The sequence below is a fragment of the Mus caroli genome, unplaced genomic scaffold, assembly GCF_978045245.1.
Source record: "Mus caroli unplaced genomic scaffold, Mus_caroli_1 scaffold_5, whole genome shotgun sequence".
NCBI lineage: Eukaryota > Metazoa > Chordata > Mammalia > Rodentia > Muridae > Mus > Mus caroli.
Genome location: NW_028227260.1, coordinates 124,958,898 through 124,981,027, shown reverse-complemented (window position 1 = coordinate 124,981,027; position 22,130 = coordinate 124,958,898). Strand labels below are relative to the sequence as shown.

Below are 22,130 nucleotides of genomic sequence, written 5' to 3'. Positions count from 1 at the left end.
TGCCTTGGTTATGCTCTAAAACTGAACAGTAGGATCCAGTGAAGAATTCTTCACATAGCTAAGTCATAAATATGGAGAAAACAAGTGACTACAGCCTTGGAAGCTTCATTTTTTTTCCTATTTAGTTTTCATAGTGGTGGAAGGTCTTAGACATGCAGCCAGAGTAAAACTTAATCATAAGTTTCATCCAGCCCTGATCCCTGAATGCTATAGCAAAGGTATTGCAAAGGATATGCCAATTGTTGCAATAGTGTTACAAATTATATGGGCTTTACAAATCACTGTCTGCGTAGATTTAAAGTGTGCTCAGTGAGATGAAATCCATACCTGGACACATAGAACCTGTAGACAAATCTATTCCTACTATTCCGCTAAATAGCCACAGTGACAAAATGACTCCTAATGATTTATTTTTATACTCAAAATCATTTCTTAATAATCATTAGAGAATGTTTAGTGTTATAGTTTATAGCTATTTACACAGAAGTATTCAAATGGACAGAATAGACTTCAGAGTGCACAAACTTAAATGGATGTCTATAACATACTCTTCTCTCAAGGCCCAAGAATCTTCCTGGAAGAGAGGACATAAAATCTATCAAAGCCAAAGGTGATGTATGATTTCAAAAACTATTTTCTGGACATAATAGGGAAGATGGACATATAAAAACAACAACTCTCACAACATTTGAAGACCTGTGCAATCTCTAGCCATATAAACTACCCAAACAGGAAGGGGTGAATGGTTGACAAGTAATCATAGTGTTATTGAGAATGTATTGACCATTGGTATAGGCTTGCAAAGGCAGAGTAATTTTTATTTTTATATATTTTTTAAAAAGCATGTGTTCTGATAATTTTCCCCTCTTCATCTATTCCTCTAGTATGCCCAACTTTATACTTATATATTAATATATTGATTTGTATACTTATTTTCTCCTTCTCTTTATCTCTCGTAAAAAGAAATCAAAAGTAAAAGTAAAAATAGAAGTTCTCTTGAGTCATGCCTGAGCAGGCTTGGCTTACCTGGGAGTCAGGCGTGGTCCTGGCTCACCATGCTCTTTACTATTACTTGGCTTTGCTGAGGAAGTGAATCATGGACTGCAAAATGGTGGACATCTTTTCTTTTCAGGCAGAAATCACTCAGGTCTTGTCCCTTATCATAAATACTTTCTGTAGTGGCTATTCCTGGTTGTCAACTTGACTATATTTGAAATGAACTACAATCCAGATTGGAAGGCTGAACAGTGGCCCTTATCTGGAGGCTTGGAGATAGAAGTTTCTGATCTGGATCTTGGTATGGAGATCTTGAGGCATAGCGGCTATGGATTCAAGAAGATTAAATCTCTGATTTCAAGGTCATCAGGGATTAAAGGTGTGGTGGAAGACACTTTAATCTGGGCTACACCTTTCATCTGGGATTAAAGGTGTTGTGGAACATACCTTTAATCTAGGCTACACCTTCTTCTGGAGACAATATAAGGACATCTGGGGAAGAAGTATGTGGATAGATCTCTCCAAATGGACAAAGGATGTGAAGATATTTGTGTCCCATGTAAATGCTCACCAAAAGGTGACTTCAGCTTAAGAGGAGTTCATTAATCAAGTGGATAAGATGACCTGTTCTGTGGATAGTCAGCCTCTCTCCCCAGCCATCCCTGTCATTGCTCAATGGGCACATGAACAAAGTGGCCATGGTGGTCGAGATGGAGGTTATGCTCGGCTCAGCAACACAAACTTCCACTCACCAAGGCTGGCCTGGCTACAGCTGCAGCTGAATGTCAGATCTGCCAACAGTAGAAACCAACACTGAGCCCCAGATATGGCACCATTCCTTGAGATGACCAGCCAGCAACCTGGTGGAAAGTTGATTACATTGGACCACTTCCTTCGTGGATAGGGCAACGTTTTGTTCTTACTGGAGTAGATACTTATTCTGGTTATGGATTTGCCTTTCCTGCACGTAATGCCGCTGCTAAAACCACCTTCCACGGACTGACAGAATGCCTTATCTATCGTCATGATATTCCACACAGTATTGCTTCTGACCAAGAAACTCATTTCACAGCCAGAGAAGTGTGACAGTGGGCCTGCGATCATGGACTTCACTGGTCTTACCATGTTCCCCATCATCCTGAAGCAGCTGGTTTGATAGAAAGATGGAATGGCCTTTTGAAGACACAGTTACAGTGCCAATTAGATGGTAATAGCATGAAAGGCTGGGGCAGAGTTCTTCAGAAGGCAGTATATGCTTTGAATCAGCCTTCGATATATGGTATAGTTTCCCCCATAGCCAGGAACCATGGGTCCAGGAATCAAGGGGTTCAAAAGGAAATAGTGCCGCTCACTATCACTTCTAGTGACCCTCTAGGAAAATTTTTGCTTCCTGTCCCCATAACTCTAGGCTCTGCAGGCCTAGAAGTTTTGGCTCCGGAAGGGGGAGTGCTCCTACCAGGAGCTACAACAAGCATTCCATTGAACTGGAAGCTCAGACTTCCCCCTGGTCATTTTGGGCTTCTAATGCCCTTAAACCAACAGGCTAAAAAAGGAATAACAGTGTTAGGAGGGGTGATAGATCCAGATTACCATGGGGAAATTGGATTATCTCTTCACATTGGAGGTAAGCAAGATTATGTCTGGAATCTAGAAGATCCCTTAGGGCATCTTTTAGTACTACCATGTCCTGTGATTAAAGTCAATGGGAAACTACAACAGCCTAATCCAAGCAGGATGACAAAGGACACAGACCCATCAGGAATGAAGGTATGGGTCAATCCTCCAGGAAAAGAGCCAAGACCTGCTGAGGTGCTTGCCGAAGGTGAAGGAAATACAGAATGGGTACTAGAGGAAGGTAGTTATACATACAAATTTAGGCCTCATAACCAGTTGCAGAAACGAGGATTATAAAGTAATATGAATGCCCCTGTCTTATTTTGCTAAAAAATATATGTGTCTTTCTTCCAATTTCTTTAACATCAATTTGTATTTAAGTTGAGACCCTAAAAGGATGTTCCCAAGGGACATTGCCCCATTGTAAATTTACAAATGTGTTTGCGATTGTACAAGGGATTGTTATATCATGTTAGGCGTATTCACAACCTTGTTATTGTTTCATGTGAACATGAGATATTATTTGTGTCATGTTAACAAGGGGTGGATTGTAGTGGCTACTCCTGGTTGTCAACTTGATTTGAAAGACTCCAAAACTCCCAAAGGGAGGCACTTACTCAAGCCTCGGGTCAGCCGCGCACCCAAGAAGACACTGAGACCGGTACTTAAGATGTATAGATAGCAAGATTTAATACAGCAACGACAAGAAAGCAGACAAAACAAACAAAAAGCACATATATACCAGATATCTGGGGCCGGACCTCATGCAGCAGGTGCAGAGGAGATCCGGCCCCTAGCCCAAATTTTCACAGGCTTTTATAAGAAAAGGGCAAGGGGGGGAGCAGGGCAGGGAAAATACAGTTTTTACGTCACTAAGTGATTCAACCAAGGGTTTTTCCAAAGTGCTTTTGCAACCGCGTCCCACACTTTGGCCATGTACTTGATTCATTGGAACTGAGGTTTTTACTCACACCCTTATCTCAAAGATGTCCCTGGCACAGTCCTCAGTTGGGAGGGGTTGGACTGGGTTCGTTCCAGGAGACCCTTATCTCAGAAATGTCCCTGGAACAGTTTTCATTTGAGAGGGGGTCTGACTCTGGTGTGAGAGTTCAGAATGTACTCTGGGGTGAGTGTTCAGGAGGGTTCCGGGAACAATCTCCAGATGGGAGGGGTAGGAGGGCTCTGAGTTGGAGAGTTCAGTAATTTTCCTCTTTCATTCCCCACTCCTTCTAGTGAGTAATTCTAATCTTAGAATTTCAGATACTGCATAATGCACCAAATGAAAGACTCTATTTTAACATGGGAACAAAAACAGAACAAGAAGCATTAGTAAACAGAACTAGGCAGGGGCCCTTTTAGCGAGGCTTGAGGGTCTGGGCATGATGTAGGTGCACGTAGATCAGATCTCTGGCTGGAACTGGTGAGATGTCCTTGGGATACCCAGCTCGTTCACTGTCTCAGCTGTTGGGATCCCTGGAGCAATGTCGTCCGCGTACTCAGTCCAATTTTTTCCAGTTGTGACCAGACCACCTGCAAGCCTTTTAACTTAGCATACAGATCATTATTAACAACATAGGTTTAAACACATCATTAAAAACAGTAATGGGCATAGGAGTCTCATAAAGGATTTTAAACAGAGTAAAACTGAATACGTTTGAATAGGGCATAGGGAAGGAACACCAAGTCTGTGCCAGTCTCTACGATTAATTAATTAAGGTCTGTCTTAGAGTTTTAAACTAATTTATTTTATCTGTCCTGAGCTCTGAGGTCTATACACACAATGTAATTTTTGACCTCTGAATGCTTGGCCACACCCTGACTTACCTGGGCAACAAAGCAGGGCTATTATCTGACACTATTGCTTTTGGCACTCTGAACCTTGGAAAAATTTTCTTACCTTCAATCATGAGGCTACTGCTGTCCGTGTACCAGCTCAAACTCTCAGGCCAAGGCTGATCTGATCTTTACTTGCCGAGGTAAGTAGCCCCCTCTGTTGGTAGATGGCCCCATGGATATGAGCTGCCTTCCATCTACTACTGTTGCTCCTGTGACAAAGCTGCTGCCATCTGTGTACCAGGCAGGCACACCTGGCCAAGGCTGATCAGTCAGATCTCTCCTTGTTCCAGTTTCCTCAGCCAGGACATCAGCACATTGATGTACAGGAGTGGAGTCATCCGCCAAGGAGCAGTAAACTCTGGTAGTGGGTATAGTCACATGCTGACCCAGAGTAAGCTTGTCAGCGTCTTTAACAAGCAGGGCTGCCTTTATGCTGTCAAAGGCTTTTTGGTGTTCCTCAGTCCAGGTGAATGGGACTTTTTCTTTAGTCCAGAGTCTGCAAAAGCCCACCGTTCCCAGAAACTCACTTACTTGGCGCCGGGTGGTGGGGGTTGGGATCAGCATCACAGTCTTTTTCTGGCCTCGGTGAGCCACCGCTTTTCGTCGTCTCGGCACCTCGGTCTCTGCCTTTAGCCAACCGCAGGGCTTGGGTTAGTGCCAGGAGTTCATGTTTTCCAGAGCATTAGTCAGCCATCGGTCAGGGGGCTGAACCACACTTTTAGGGCATGTGCCAAGTTTTGTCTCAGAGTCAGTTTATCTGCGTCCTTGACAAGCAGGTCATCTTACAGTCACCAGGTCTAATTTTCACAAGTATGCCACCGTGGGTCTTTTTCAGGGTCCCAATTTCTGAGTAAGAACCTCTTTAGCAATACTTTTGTTCTCAGTCACATCTAGGAGTCCCAAAGTTAGGGACAACATTAGGGCAGTCTCAATAGCATCTAAGGCCATCCAAGGTTGTTCTTTATTTCTTATACGAGGGGCTGTTTATCTTTTTAATGCAGCAAAACCTGGAATCCACAGTTTGCAAAGGCCTGCAGTGTCCAGGAACCTTTTAAACTTGCTTTGCATTGGTCAGTGGAGGAATATGAAACACAGTCTCTTTTTAGCTGCTTTTAACAGGTAGGCCACCAGTCTCTTTTAAGGACTCAGCTTCTGTGTTAGCACCCCTTCTGCTTTTTCTTTACTTTCAGCCACAAACAGGTGAAGGGTTTGGTCATGAGGGGGGGGCTCCTCTTTTTTTTTTGTTAGGACAGTCTCTCACCCAGTGCTCTTTTTCTTTAACAGATAACAGTAAACACTTTGATCTTCAGCCAAAAGCTTGCTTTTGTTGCCGGGTACTAAGTTTTCTAGTCTCCCTGACTTTTGTGACCAGCATTCCATTTCTCTTATCTTTTTTAGAAAATTTTCTGGCTCCCTATTTCTTACAGATCATCTCTAAGTGCTAGTATTATTAGCAAGTGTCACTTTGCTAGGTTCTAGTCTTTGTCATTTATCTCTCTTTGCTCCTATTTCTTCTTTCTTCTGCCTTCCGCCTCTCTCTCTCTCACACACACTTTCTCTGCCTCTTTCACTTGATCACATAACTGTCTCCCTCTCTATCTATAAATATATCTTTTTGTTCTCTTTCCTTTGAATGTTATCTAATTATTACATCTATATTCTGTCTCTTAACTTTTTTCATAGTTTACCTCTTTTTACTGTTAACCTATCTCTTCTGAGTCTGCTGAAGCTTTGCTCTCAGTTCTTTTTTGCAGACCTCTATCCTTCATCAGAGCCTGGCAGTTAGACCCGTTGGTGCTCCTTACCTTGCATGTCTCCCTCACCGGAGCTTAGAACAAACTCACACAGCTCAGGGCAGTGCCTGAGAGGAGAAAACACATGGGGCAGAGAAGGGAGTGTAGCTCTTACATCAGACCACTGATATTTCAAAATGAACACAATTTTTTCTGTTTACAAGAGACAGGATACAGGGGGCAGGAGAATGAGCCTTTCTCCCACCCAGGAGGCAGGCAAAGGCTGAAAACAGATCCTTTGATGTGAAGAGCCCAGCGCCCGAGTCTCCGCTGCGCACCGGAATGCGGAATGCGGCGTAAACTTCTGGGAGTGGCAAACAAACGCTGGCAGGCAGAGGTGCCCCCTCCAATTTAACTATTTAACTACCTGATAGATTCCTGGTGCTCTCTGCACTGTCTTTGGGGAGGGAGCACGCAGCCGGTCGGCACAAGGGAGTGCGGGTAGACTCTGGGGGGGGGGGGGGGCAAAAGAGGGACGCTGCAGTCGGCCCCTCCCCAGCTGTGGCAGGCTTCACGGCCACTCCGGGACTGGCAGGCGGGGGCCGGCAGGCCGCTGCACTCACTATCAGCATTTCACAACTCGGGGCACAGACAGCCTCTGCTTCTGCCGTGCCTGCAGAAGCCAGAACCTCAGCGCCACTGCTGCTATCAAAGCCCTACCCGCGCTGCCAAAGCCGGAAATTTTTTAGCCCAGCTCTGCATTTCAGAGCTCTTTTGAGCAGCCTGGGACTCACCAGCACTGAGTTTTTTTTTTTTTTCCTTTTAAAACCATTGCTGAAAAATTCTGTCCTGACGTCAGTCCAAGTCTACAGCACACACACACACACACAGTCTTGTCACGTGACCACAAACAAGCACACTCGTCCACGCCTGGACTTACACAACCAGCCAAACACTATTTTCTGACGGGGTCGGATTCCACATTGACTCCCTTTTTCTGACGGGGGCGGAACTCCACATCCACCCCCGTCCTGGCAGAAAGAACACTCTCTCTCCCTTTTACTCTGCCAGGCAACAGCCAGGTCTTTTTGACTGTTCTGTACCCTGGGCACTCCTTCCAGGGTCTCCCTTGGAACATCTTTTTGGGGTGTAGACCGTGAGGCCATAGACAGTCGTCCTCTCACAGCCACTGCCAGAATAAACCCAAAATCTCAGAATACACAAATGCAGCAGTTCCACACCTACACACCCAGCAGATTGTCCCATTTCTAGATTAATAGCAGACACGACAAAAGCAGACACAAGACTTGAGACACTACAGGCAACTTACAGAATCAGATGGCCTCTCCAAGGCCGACAGATTGAGACCATCCCGGTCTCCAGTGGGGTCCACCAAGCGTCCTTGGTCCTCCCCTATCTCACCTGGGACGTCTCCCAGGGGCAGATCGGACGGTGAGCACCTGGGGCACGTCTGCCCCTTACTCACTTCGCATTCCCTCCCGGAGTGCGATCTCTGGTGCTCCTACTGAGCACAGAGCGTCACGCAAAACCAGAACAGCGATCGCTCATACAGAATGGCCTTCCTGGCCTTTCAGAAATTAACAGAACACAGACACCAGACCAAAGCAGAACAGTAAATCTTACTTCTGAGCGGGTCCAGGACTTCTGGGTAAACGCGCTGATTCCCGGCCAACGCACCAAATGAAAGACTCCAAAACTCCCAAAGGGAGGCACTTACTCAAGCCTCGGGTCAGCCGCGCACCCAAGAAGACACTGAGACCGGTACTTAAGATGTATAGATAGCAAGATTTAATACAGCAACGACAAGAAAGCAGACAAAACAAACAAAAAGCACATATATACCAGATATCTGGGGCCGGACCTCATGCAGCAGGTGCAGAGGAGATCCGGCCCCTAGCCCAAATTTTCACAGGCTTTTATAAGAAAAGGGCAAGGGGGGGAGCAGGGCAGGGAAAATACAGTTTTTACGTCACTAAGTGATTCAACCAAGGGTTTTTCCAAAGTGCTTTTGCAACCGCGTCCCACACTTTGGCCATGTACTTGATTCATTGGAACTGAGGTTTTTACTCACACCCTTATCTCAAAGATGTCCCTGGCACAGTCCTCAGTTGGGAGGGGTTGGACTGGGTTCGTTCCAGGAGACCCTTATCTCAGAAATGTCCCTGGAACAGTTTTCATTTGAGAGGGGGTCTGACTCTGGTGTGAGAGTTCAGAATGTACTCTGGGGTGAGTGTTCAGGAGGGTTCCGGGAACAATCTCCAGATGGGAGGGGTAGGAGGGCTCTGAGTTGGAGAGTTCAGTAATTTTCCTCTTTCAGATTATATTTGGAATTAACTATAATCCAGATTGGAAGGCTCACCAGTGACCCTTATCTGGAGGCTTGGAGATAGAAGTTTCTGATCTGGATCTTGGTATGGAGATCTTGAGGCATAATGGCTATGGATTCCAGAAGATTAAATCTCTGATTTCAAGGTCATCTGGGATTAAAGGTGTGGTGGAACACACCTTTAATCTGGACTACACCTTTCATCTGGGATTGAAGGTGTCGTGGAACACACCATTAATCCGGGCTACATATTTGGCTGGAGACAATATAAGGACATTGAAAGAAGGGAGTCTCGCTCTTGCTCCCTCGCCTGCTTACTGTGTGGGACTGAGTAACAGTTAGATCCTTGGACTTCCATTCACAGTTACTACTGAACCATTGTTGGGAATTGGACTGCAGACTGTAAGTCATCAATAAATTCCTTTACTGAACCATTGTTGGGAATTGGACTGCAGACTGCAAGTCATCAATAAATTCCTTTACTATATAGAGACTATCCATAAGTTCTGTGACTCTAGAGAACCCAAACTAATACACTTTCTATTCAAACAAGGCATTTTCCTTTTAGAGTTGATCTCTAATGCTTCTGATGTCTTGGATAAGATTTGGTATGAGATCATGACAGATGCTTCCAGGTTGAACAGCATCAAACATCTGAAAACTGACATCTCCCCTAGCCCTACAGCAACTCACATTGATTTTGGTGAACAGAGGCATTGGCATGAACAAGGCTGACTTCATAAATAACTTAGGAACCACAGCTAAGTCTGCCACAAAAGCATGCATGTGTGCTTTTCAGGCTGGTACAAACATCTACATGATTGGCAGTTTGGTGTTGGATTCTATTTGGTCTATGTAATAGCAGAGAAAGTGGTTGTGATCACAAAGCACAATGATGATGAACACTATGCCTGGAAATCCTGTGCGGTTGCATCCTTCATAGTTCCTGAAGACCATGGTGAGCCTACTTTAAGGTGTACCAAACTGATCCGTCACCTCAAAGAAGACCAGACAGAATACTCAGAGGAGAGGAGGGTCAAGTAACACTCATACTTTGTAGGTTATTGTATCATTCTCTATTTGGAGAAGGAACAAGAGAAGGAGAAAAGTAATGATGAAGAAAGGTGAATGGGATGATAAAAAAAAAAAGCCTAAAATAGAAGATGTGGAATCAGAGGAGGAGAATGAAAGGCTCACCATGGTCTGCAGCAACTATGAAGGATCCAACCACACAGGATTTCCAGGCATGCAATAATTGTTCCCTGGAGAAATACATTGATCAGGAAAAGTTGAATAAGGCTACACTAATTTAGACAAGAAACCTTGATGATATCCCTCAAGAGGAATATGGCAAATTCTACAAAAGCCTCATCAGTGATTGGGATGGCTTCTTGGCAGTCAAGCACTTCTCTGTATAAGGTCATCTGGAGTTCAGAGAATTACTTTTCATTCCTCAGTGAACTTCCTTTGACCTTTGAGAGAACAAGAATAACATCAAACTGTACATACAACATGTGCACATAATGGACAGATGTAAGGAGCTGAAATTGGAGTACCTTACTTTTCTCCATAGTGTAGTAGATACTGAGGACCTGCCTCTGAAAATCTACTGAGAAGTGCTCCAGCATAGAAAGATCATTAGGGTCATCCATAAAATACAATGAAAATGCATTGTTTTCTTTTCTGAGTTGGCTGAAGACAAAGAAAACTATGAGAAATTCTATGAGGCATTTTTCCTCGAACTCAAAGCTTGGAATCCATGAAGAATACAATAATTGTTGCTGCCTCTCTGAGCTCCTTTGCTATCACTCTCTTCAGTCTGGAGATGAGAAGACTTTTCTGTTAAGGGATGTGTTTCACATGAAGGAGACACAGACGTCTATGTACTATATCACAGGTGAGATCAAAGAGCAGATGGCCAACTTTTCCTTCTTGAAGTATGTGAGCACCTAGGGCTAGGAAGTTGTGATGGTTTGTATATCTTTGGACCAGGGAGTGGCACCATCTGGAGGTGTGGCCTTGTTGGAATAAGTTTGACCTGGTTAGGATGGGTGTGTCGAAGTGGGTGTGGGCATATGATCCTCACCCTAGTTGCCTGGAAGTCAGTCTTCCACTAGCAGCCTTTGGATGAGGACGTAGAACTCTCAGCTCTGCCTGCACCATGATTGCCTCGATACTGCCATGCTCCCACCTTGATGATAATGGACTGAACCTCTGAACCTGTAAGCCAGCCCCAATTAAATGTTGTTTTTATAAGACTTGCCTTGGTCATGGTGTCTGTTCACAGCAGTAAAACCCCGACTAAGACAAAAGTTGGTAATGGGAGTGGGGTATTGCTGTGATAGGCCTGACCATGCTTTTATTTGAAAGAATGTGGATTTTTGGACTTCGGATTTGGAACTCAGTGGAATGCTTTAAATGGGGCTTAATGGGTCATCCTAGTAGGAATATGGAAGACTTTGTTGCTGGAGTAATTTGAACTGTGTTGACCTGGCCCAAGAGATTTCAAAGGAGAAGAATTTCAGAATGTGGAGCAAAGACTGTTTTTGTGGTATTTTGCCCTTGTCTGAAAAGTCTGCCTGAGGCTAAGGTGAAGAGACATGGATTAATTGCATTAATTGCATTGACAAAGGAAGTTTCACAAAAGCCCAGCAGAGACTTTGTTCTCTGATTAAGTCTTATGAAGAGAAGTTTGAACAAGCATAGCAAGCTTAGAAGGAAAAAATATAAAATATATGGTTCCAGTATTAAAGGAGTACCAGGAAGTGAAATGGAGCAAAATCTTGTGTTCTAGGAAATAACAGATTAAGCGAGTAGGACCTTGGGGCAAGACCCTACCTAGCTGAAGTTAGAACCAGACATTGTGGTACACACCTTTAATCCCATGAGATGGGCATGCTGATCTCTGAATTCAAGGTCAATCTACAGAGCAAGAAAACCAGGATAACCAAGCTTAGGAAGTGAAGGATTTAGAAAACATAAAGCTAGTGATAATGTAATAGTACAAGGGGATCATGTTCTAGTTCCTGTATGCAGAAGAACTCAGCAGCTTCAGCCATGTGGCTCTGGCTCTAGAGTTAAGAATGGAAGGAACTACTGGGAAAATTGATGCTGGTTAGCTGGAGCTAAGGAATTGGCCGTGATTAAGAAGAGACCAGCATCACTGAGGTGAAATCTTCTGGAAATTGTTTTCTGGGAGCACAAAGAAGCTGTGTTCCAGAGATACCCAAGGTTGTACCTCATGTTGCGGCTGAACTTGGTAATGTGTAAGAGTCACTTAGGTGGTACTGCTTGTGAAGGAATGAAGGGATCATAGAGAGAAGCTGAAGCTTAGCACTGTGAGAGGCTAGGGAAGGCCATTGGAGAAGGTGATGCCTTAGCTGTAGTTGATGGCCCAGGACTGAATGGGTCATGCAAAGAATTTGAGGCTTGGCACCCTGAAGAGAGCCTATGAGAGGCTACTGGTGAAGTCTAGTTGGTGTGGAACACCCCAGTGTATTGGAGATGTCAGTACCATGGGATGATCACCAAGAACAGCAGCCGTAGTGGAGTGGATCAACCTGAGCATTGAGTGCTACAGAGGGCACAGCTGGAAAAGTGATGCCAGCCCTTAGGAGGAGTCCAAAAGATCAAGTGGAATCCCAGACACTGAAACAAGAAGCTGTAACATTGAAATTGCCTTGGAGACTCAAAGATGTTAAAGATGCCAAAGCCATGGGATACATGCTGAGGAAAGCTGCTAACAGGAAGTGGAACCAGCCCAGGAGAAAGCAGTTCATTGCAGTCAACAAAGATGAAAAAGGAGTGGAGATCTGAAGACCGCTTTGACATCAGCCATGGAGATGCAGAGTTTGGAGTTTACCCAGCTGGTTCCCTGCCTTGCTTTGGGGATTACAGTTAATTAAGTTGAATGAATCACAGAAGAGACCTTGAACTTTGGACTTTTAACATTGTTGCGACTGCTATAGACTATGAGGACTTTGAAAGTTGGACTAAATGCATTTTGCATTATGCTATGTTTAAGTATGGCCCCCAGAGACTCATGTTTTTGAACAAGTCTATAGGGACCAGGGAGTGGAATGTGATGGTTTATATATCCTTGAACCAGAGAGTGGCACCATCTGGAGGTGTGGCCTTGTTGGAATAGGTTTGACCTGGTTAGGATGGGTGTGTCACTGAGGGTGTGGGTATAAGATCGTCACCCTAGTTGCCTGGAAGTCAGTCTTCCACTAGCAGCCTTTGGATGAGGACGTAGAACTCTCAGCTCTGCCTGCACCATGATTTCCTCGATACTGCCATGCTCCCACCTCGATGATAATGGACTGAACCTCTGAACCTGTAAGCCAGCCCCAATTAAATGTTGTTTTTATAAGACTTGCCTTGGTCATGGTGTCTGTTCACAGCAGTAAAACCCTGACTAAGACAGAGGTGTTGTATAGGACAGAACCTATTGACAAGTACTACCTACAGCAGCTCAAAGGATTTGATAGAAACAACCTGGTCTCAGTGACTAAAGAGGGCCTGGAGCTACCAAAGGATGAATAAGAGAAGAAGGGGAAAGCAAGTCAAATTTAAAGAATATGTGCAACCTCATGAAGGAGATCTTGGATAAGACGGTTTCAAAAGTGACAATCTTCAGTAGCCTTTTATCTTCACCCTGCTACATTGTAAGAAGCTCCTATGGCTAGACAGTAAATATGTAGTGGATCAGGAAGGCCCAAGCATTGCAGGGCAACTCTTCAATGGGTTACATGATGGCCAAAGATTATCTAGAGATCAGTCCTCACTACTCCATTCTAGAGAATCTGCTGCAGAAGGCTGAGGCAGACAAAAATGCTAAAGCTGTCAAGAACCTGGTGGTGCTGCTGTTTGAAACTGCTCTGGTTTCTCACTTGAGGATCTCCACACTTATTCCAACTGCCTCTACCACATGATTTCATTAGGCCTGGATATAGTTGCAAATGAGATAACAGCAGAGAAGCCCAGTACTGCTGTCCCTGATGAGATTGTCTTGAGGGTGATGTGGATGCCTGTCACATGGAAGAAGTAGATTAAATACCCCTCTGGGAAGCCCATTCCCCCTGTATACTTTCCCTGTTTCTGCCCTAGCAAACTTACTGACATCTGGACCTATGCCTATGTCTAGAAGAATCTCTTCTATCCTCTCCTGTGCCTTAAGACAGGAAAATACCCTCTCACTTTCAGAGTACCAGGTTTGAGTATTGTATATTTTTTTTGTTTTAATTTGTTCTAAAATTAAATGTATACAAAATAAAGAAGATGCCATTCATACAAATAAGTTAATTAATTAGTTAATTTATTAGTTAATTAAAATAGAGTCCATTTTGTGTTGGCAAACTACTCCTGGCCAGGGTCTATTGTATAACATGGTTGACATACTTAGCAGCACCCCAAAGAAAAATATTTTTTGTTTTCCAGCAAGTGACAATTAAAAATAACTTTTTGGTTTGGGGTGGGATTTTTCTGTTTACTTCCCCTTTTTAGTGTTGGTAATTTGGCTGGCTTGAATCTGTGCCAATCTTGTATATGCTGTCATATATTTTGAGTTCATATTTATTGTATCTGAATGTTCCTATTTTCTCAAAGTCATCCATCACCTCTGGATCTTATAATCTTTCTGCCTCCTCTTCTACATAATTCCTGAGTCTTGAGAGAAGGGTCTTAAACACACATCTCATTTAGAGATAAATGCTTTAAAATTTGTGTACATTATCCAATTATAGGTCCCTGTGTTAATTATCACCTACTATAAGAAGATTCTCTTATTATGGTTGAGTGATATGCTTATCTATGGGTAGAGCAGTATGTCATTAAAGGTGATTTTATAGATACGCTCTTTAGTGGTTTAATAGCACTAGGTATTCTCCTATTTTGTCTACTAGAAAGGTTTCATGACCTATATAGTCTCCCGTTCTTGGTCAGTATGGAAATATCAAGTATGAGTTCCATCTAATAGACAGGGACTTTTATGATGAAATATTTTATTACTCCCAAAACATTTCATCTAATAATGTGTGCATATGCATCTGCCCTGCCTCAGGGCACTGCCTCTGGGGAGATGAAATGCAGGGAGTTTGGCTGCACATATCCCAAACTAACACCCCAGGGTCAGGTGCCAGGCTGTAGTATAGTGCAGATACACTGCTCAGGGGTTGGGAAAGTTCTGTATGAGATCTGAGGAAGTTAGAGCTGGTTCAGTAGTTCTATAAGCAAACTGGCAAAGAGGCCAAGGCCATGGGGTTCTCAGACTGTTGGACATTCAGACACCACTGCTGGAAGTCGCAGAAGAACTGAGAACAGAGTCGGGGGCTCACAAGCTAGAGGCAGCTTTTAGGGCAAGATCAGGTAAAAGGGGAACTCAATTTGTCTTAATAGTGATTGTCCTTAGCTTGGGAGAGGCTAACTTGGAAGCATATGTGGCTAGGAGCATGAAGAAGCCTTCTATGGGGGAATTAAGCTGTGAATCTATAGGCAAGACAGCCTTCTCCAGGGCTCCCCATTAGGATTTTGATTGACTGTTCTTGGTTGAAAATGGATGCCCCAGTATAGGAGACTGCCAGGGCCAAGAAAAGAGAGTGGGTGTGTTGGAGAGCAAGGGGAGGGAGGAAGGGATGGGGGTGGATCGGTGGGGAAACTAGGAAAGGGGATAACCTTTGAAATGTAAATAAAGAAAATGTCTAATAAAAATAAATGAAATAAATGAATCTAAAAAAAAAAGAAAGTAAGAAAAGAAGACAGGATTTCTCTGTATAGCCCTGGCTTTCTAAAAAAAAATAAAAAATACAAAGAAAAAAAAAAGAAAATGGATGCATACTAGTATAGTATCCATTTCTCAGGGTGGATCGAAATTAAATACCACTTGCAGAAAGGAATGTCTGGGAAGGAAGTTTGTTGGTTAAGACCAATGGGTGGATACTTCATTCCTCCTTAGAATAGCGAACAAAATATCTATGAAAGGAGTTACAGAGACAAAGTAGGGAACTAAGACGAAAGGATGGACTATCCAGAGCCTACCTCACCTGGGGATCCATCCCATAATCAGCCACCAAACCCAGACACTATTGCATATGCCAGCAAGATTTTGATGAAGGGACCCTGGTATAGTTGTCTCATATGAGGCTATGCTAGTGCCTAGCAAATACAGAAGTGGATGCTCACAGTCAGCTATAAGATGTAACTCAGGGCTCCCAATGGAGAAGCTAGAGAAAACACCCAAGGAGCTGAGGTGTCTGCAACAGTATAGGTGGAACAGCAATATGAACTAACCAGTACTCCCAGAGCTCGTGTCTCTAGCTGTATATGTAGCAGAAGGCCTAGTCGGCCATCACTGGGAAGAGAGGCCCCTTGATATTGCAAACTTTATATGCCCCAGTACAGGGGAATGCCAGGGCCACGAAGCAGGAGTGGGTGGGTAGGGGAGCAGGGCGTGGGGAGGGTATAGGAAACGTTCAGGATAGAATTTGAAATTTGAAATGTATATAAAGAAAATATCTTTAAAAAAAAGACCTCAGGGCCTCAAGGTACCTCATTAGCATGGAGAACTCTGTTCTGGGCCTATGTGACTACAGGTCATGTTTCCTTATTTGAAGAGTGTGGCAGGTGTTCCAGGCCAGAAATCTGGCAGGGAGTGAGAAGTTGCCTAAGTCTCAGATGTGTGCCCACTGCATTTCTGGGACTCAATCTGCTGTATCTTACCAAGTTTCCTGGCTTGATTTTACTGTCCAACAACAATGTACCAATATATTTCTCAAGTGAGTCTCTGCTGTAGGTTTCATTGTTTGTATAGGTAAAATTTTCTCGAATGGTAGCATGCAAAGTACCTTTCAAACAATGAGTGATAATCAGTAGAGGTGAAGCTTCTAGTTGGGTACAATCTTGATTTCTCTGTGTTTAGTGACATAAGTGATACCTTCACCAATAGGGCTATGTGGTCAGGTTATGAAGGATAACTAACAGTTTTTCCAGTAGTATGTCAGTTTGGAGAGAGCATCTGTTGGACACGTTGGCCAATGTAGTCAGGTTTTCTAATATATATTGACCTTATGGCCTTATATTGATCATATATTGACTAAGACTCCACACACAAGAATAGTTGGCCAACATAAATCAACTCAATAGTCTTAGAAAGTGAAAGAGAGAAAGAGTTAGAGAGGAGAAGAGAGAGAACAAAATTGGATGTGTATGAAAGTAGAAGCGATTATAAGAATGGTGGCCAGGCAGTGGTGGCACATGCCTTTAATTCCATTACTTGGGAGGCAGAGGCAAGTGGATTTCTGAGTTCGAGGCCAGCCTGGTCTACAGAGTGAGTTCCAGGGCAACGAGGGCTATACAGAGAAACCCTGCCTCCAAAAACAAAAATAACAACAAAAAAGAGGAATGGTGGAGGGGAGATGATCAAGATAATATAAAATATTGAAATAATTAATAAATATATACTTAAAGATTAACATATTTTACCTTCTTAAAATGTTCTTCTTTGATGTTATCTACTCTTACATAGATTTTTTTTTGTAGTATATTAGAGTTTGAGGACATTACCTCACAGCTTCTGTAGTCCTATGTTTCAGGGTATCTGGACCTTGCACATATTATGTTCACAGCTTTAATAAACACAAAAGTAGAACCTGTTCATTGTGCTCACCCCTTAGCACTCCTGAGGATGAGGTACTAAAATTGCATCAAATGTGAGGCTGTAGTGAGTTTCAGTCCCACTAAAGCTAATGAGTAAGACGTTGTGTGGTTTATCTATATTTTTGATATTATTAATAGTAGTTGATATATACCATGATCATAATTTCTTGCTCAATTTTCTGTATGTTTTGTATGTGTACTAGAGAAGTTACAAGCTGTCTTCTAAATGAGATGAAACCTTTTCTATAATTTTTCTTGCTTCAAATTTTATTTTTCTTATAGTATCCTGGATTTACCAGGAATGAGCTACTTAGTTTTATTATGAATTATAGTTTCATTATACTTTAATATTTCTGTAAACATAAAAGCTTTTATAAAAAATGTAAGCTATATTTACTTCACATTTGAAATATAATGAGATTATAGGTGTTTATAAATAAATATATAAAAACCACTAGTTATATAAATTAAATCAGTTTAAAACTACTTTTAATTATAATAACCATTCAATTTATTTTATGGTCAGTATGATTCAATTTAAATATATGCTCATTGCATTTTGCATTTTTCATGATTTTTTATTAATATTTTTAAAATTTATATTATGATTGTAGTAGTTCTAAAAATAAGTTGGGGAATATAATACAGATTTATTAATATTTCTCCTACTGTTTAATTGCTAAAATTCTAACAATATTTCTTTGTTTTGAGTAAATAATCATAATATAGGGTAGCAATTAAAAGTCAAATTTCATTATTTTACTATGCACTACTGGTCTCCCCAAACTACCCTTTGTCTACTGAGTGGTTGTAACACTCATACTAAATTCAGTTGAACTTCTGTTTATATGTTTATGGATTTTCAAGTCTATTACATTGTTTGATTTCTCTTTTATTATTCTGCTATATCTTAACACCATAATCTGACATCAGAAACTTTTTTTTTTTTTTTTTTTTTTTTTTTTTTGGTTTTTTTCAAGACAGGGTTTCTCTGTATAGCCCTGGCTGTCCTGGAACTCACTTTGTAGACCAGGCTGGCCTCGAACTCAGAAATCCGCCTGCCTCTGCCTCCCGAGTGCTGGGATTAAAGGCTTGCGCCACCACCACCCGGCCATCAGAAACTCTTAACCCTGGCATTATATCAGTTTTAAATGTACTTTAAGGTTACTTTCAGAATCATACTAATTTTAAGGTGATATTGTCAACTATTTTTTAAAAAGTATCGGAAATCCTGATTACTGCATTGAATATATAAAACTTGTTTAGCAATACTGACTTGTTAATATGTAATATTATAAAAGATAAACTGAGGACGCAATTATATTTATGATGATGTTCTTAAGTATGTGTACCAATTATGTAGTTTTAAATTTTAGCTAACACTCTTTCATGCTGACCAATAACTCCATCTTTGATTGTTATCATATACTTATATGAATTATTTTGGATGGTTTTATGGCTATGATTTAGAATTCTAGAATTGCATTTAATACAATGTTGACTTAAAAGTGAAAGGGAAATTTTTACTTTTTTTCTTATCATACATAAATATTTTCTATTTAAAATATTTTTAAAGTGTTGTATTCAAATGTGTATTGCATATAATTTACCATCTCAATTTAAAAGATATACAATTCAGGATTATTAACTTTATTCATATTACTATGTAACTTATTTCCAAAATTACATTCTTATTGTATTGATTTCCTTAAATAGACGACATTGTCCTTATATGTTTATGACTCATAATTTGTTCTGCCATTAGGTATTAAAACTGTTATAGTAACTTAGTAACTGTAGATACCTTGTTTTCTTTCTGATTTGTTATGATTTGTCTTGGCTCTTTTCTGATTTTTTTCTGATTGTGTAATGATTACTATAAACTTGGTTCCTTTTTTATCTGTGCATTGTAGTGTTTGTGTCCACTGATGCCCTTATGCTTTTCACCTTTCGTCATTCAATGAATCCACAGACTTATCTTGAAATACTTAGAATATCAAATATTCTTAAAATCACTCTAACTTTTAATTTTTAATACTTTAATATTAAGATAGTTCCAATATTCTTTTCTTTCCTTTCCTCCCTTCAACTCCTCCCATAAACTTACCCTGATTCCCTCTTACTCCCATGACCTAGTTTACTTAGTTATCATTAAATGTATATGAACACAAATATATAACTAAAACTTGCTGTGCTTGTTTGCTGTGGCTTATTTGAATATGATTTCTGGCTGACCACATGGTTTTGAATAACCAAACAATGATCTACTCCTGGGTTAAACTAATCCTAATATTTTAGCATTCCTTAATTTGCCAGTAGTTGTTTGCCTACAGATGGTTAGAGCCTTGTGAGATTTGTCTCTAAATGTTAGCATGAATATTAATATTGTACTTCTTTCGTTCTTATTTAGGCAAGTATGATTTTTAGGTATCACAGGTGAAGTTCTTCCATCTTTAATGAAGAAGTCGTTGTTAATAACGAATGTTTTCTTTTTCAGCAATTGGCTTAGAAGTTTATATTTTTCTTTAATCTTAACTTCTTATCCATGTAGAGAACAGAATTCACTGAGAAGCTTGAGTTATGTTTTTCTCTTCTCATACCACTTCCTTCTGAGATTACTTCAAGTAATAAATACATTTGCATCTTTTATGCTCCCAAGAATATAGCAGATTTTCAATGGAATTATTCCTTCTAGCATGTGATCTAGAAGTTTCTTCCAAGCATTTTGGTGAATGTATATTCTACTTGCAGCTACTTATAAACTTACCTATAAATATATTTTTCCAAACCTGCCAAAACACCTACGTTTGAGCTGACTTTCTCCTTTAGAAAATAGGAAGATAAACCTTTGAAATGATAATTCAAGAAGGACCATATAACTGATAAAACTTTATTGCTTTAATGATAACCAGTACCCATTTTCAGTACTCTTTTCTCTATAAAACGTATTTGCCAGAGTAAATGAAATGATCTAAGAACCCCCACTTACCTCCACCACACACATATACACATATTAGCCAGTTTTTTCCCTTGTTTATCTTGGTGTTGTAAGTTTTTGTTTGGGGTTCAGAATCCTAAAATAAGAGTTCAAAAAGAATTATATTCCCCACATTTCTTTTTGTTATTATGAAGGAAACAATTTTACATTTCTAGATATTGTTTTATTCTTAACAGCCTATTAGTGTTTTAATAGCTTATATTCGGTAATATTTCATATTTGTTTCTAGTGTAATGTTAAGTAACTTATCACTTTGACAGTTATAAATAGGTTGTTAAAATGTTCATTTATGAATATTAATAATTTTATAATATTCCCTAAAGTACAACATTATTGATGGTCTAATTCAATGGATCTAACTCCAAATTTGTTCATGAAATATTCAAATCTAATTTGGTTCTCACAATTGGTGCCAAGCTTTTAATATTTTGTCCATCCATTGGCCACCAGCATTTTTATTGACTGGTCCAAAAAACAATTGGTGGCAAGGACCTTCGGTGTTTGGACATGCAGAATCTCTATTAAATCAAAGTATTAGTTTTGGGTTGAATATTTTTTTGTCAATTGCTTCATCTGATCTTATTTTATTATTTCTGGAAATAGTTCATAAATTCAATTTTATTTACTTGTGTTCCTTTTATTTGATTCCTTAATAATACCAACTATACATAGTATAGTCCAATTTTTATATTTTAGATTTAGTATATGAAATGTTTCTAAAGTTTTTAGATCTGCATTTTTGCCACAAACATTTTCCATTTGCCACAAACATTTCATTTTTAGCATGACCTCAGTCACTTCTAAGACTAAAGGCAAATTTAATTTTCCCAATCCACTTTTATACCATTTTTAATTGTATGCAAGTATTAAGGGCGAGCAGCACAATAAGGAACTAGCAAGGCAGTAAGCAAAGTCCCGTGATTACTCCTGCCCAAACATCTTTCTACATACTTACTTTGTTGTCAGTTTACTTTCCTTCATGCCAATTCAAATACATGGCAGCTTTGTTTTGTTTTACTTATTTTTATTCATTTAGTATCTTCTGGCTTATGTTCAATATCCTCCCATTTTTGCTGCACATTTTATCTCATTCTGGAGATTCTGTTTTAAGAATAAGATTGTTTTAACTGTGTCAATTGAATTTAAAATAATATAGTTATGCCATCTGTTACTTCACATTATTTCTTTGTATATACTCTTTGCTCATCATCTCCTTGTTTGTTTCTATTAGTCTTATAGAATGTTTTATACATAGTTTACCACATATTTATCATTAACTATTGATATATGAATAAATAGTTTCTGAGACCAGCAGTTCCCAGCAGTTTATGTAGAAAAATTGTTCAAGTTTCATTTACTTATGACATTTTGAGCTATCTGTCCACTGTATCAGGCATATAATTTTTATTTCTCCCCAACCATCCACAGATTGCTTCTTGTTTAATATTTCAGTCATCCTTCATTCTGTATATGTTTCATTGAATATGAGGGCTGGAGTCAAGTACTGCTTAAATGGTCATGTATATCTTTTTAAACAACAGGTTTTGTTTTGAGTCTTATGGTATTTCACACATTTTGAGATTTTATCTTTATTATTTTGAAATTTGTAGCTACAGAATTTCTTTATAGGTATACTTTTAAATGTCTTCTATGTTCCTTTGCATTTCACAAATACTTTTCACACAGTTCAAAATGGAGCTATATTTTTTGTTTTTTTACTAAAACATTTAGTTTTATCAATCATTAGTCTTGTTTGGGATTAATTTATAAGTATAGTGGGGGCTTTTCATAACACTAATAATGTTAGTTTTAAGATTTCTAAAATAAAATATATTCATATTTTCTACTATAAAGTGATTTATATCATATATAACAAAGTATTGAGTACTTGACTTAAATTTGAGTTTGTTTATTATGTTCATTTTTTATTTTTAACATTACCCATTTTATTTGT

General features: G+C 40.2%; 1 pseudogene; it reads left to right on the top strand.

Annotated features, from left to right (window-relative positions):
* The first annotated feature begins 1,096 nt into the window (after positions 1–1,096).
* Positions 1,097–13,581, top strand: LOC110286550 (heat shock protein HSP 90-beta-like; annotated as a pseudogene).
* Positions 13,582–22,130: the final 8,549 nt, after the last annotated feature.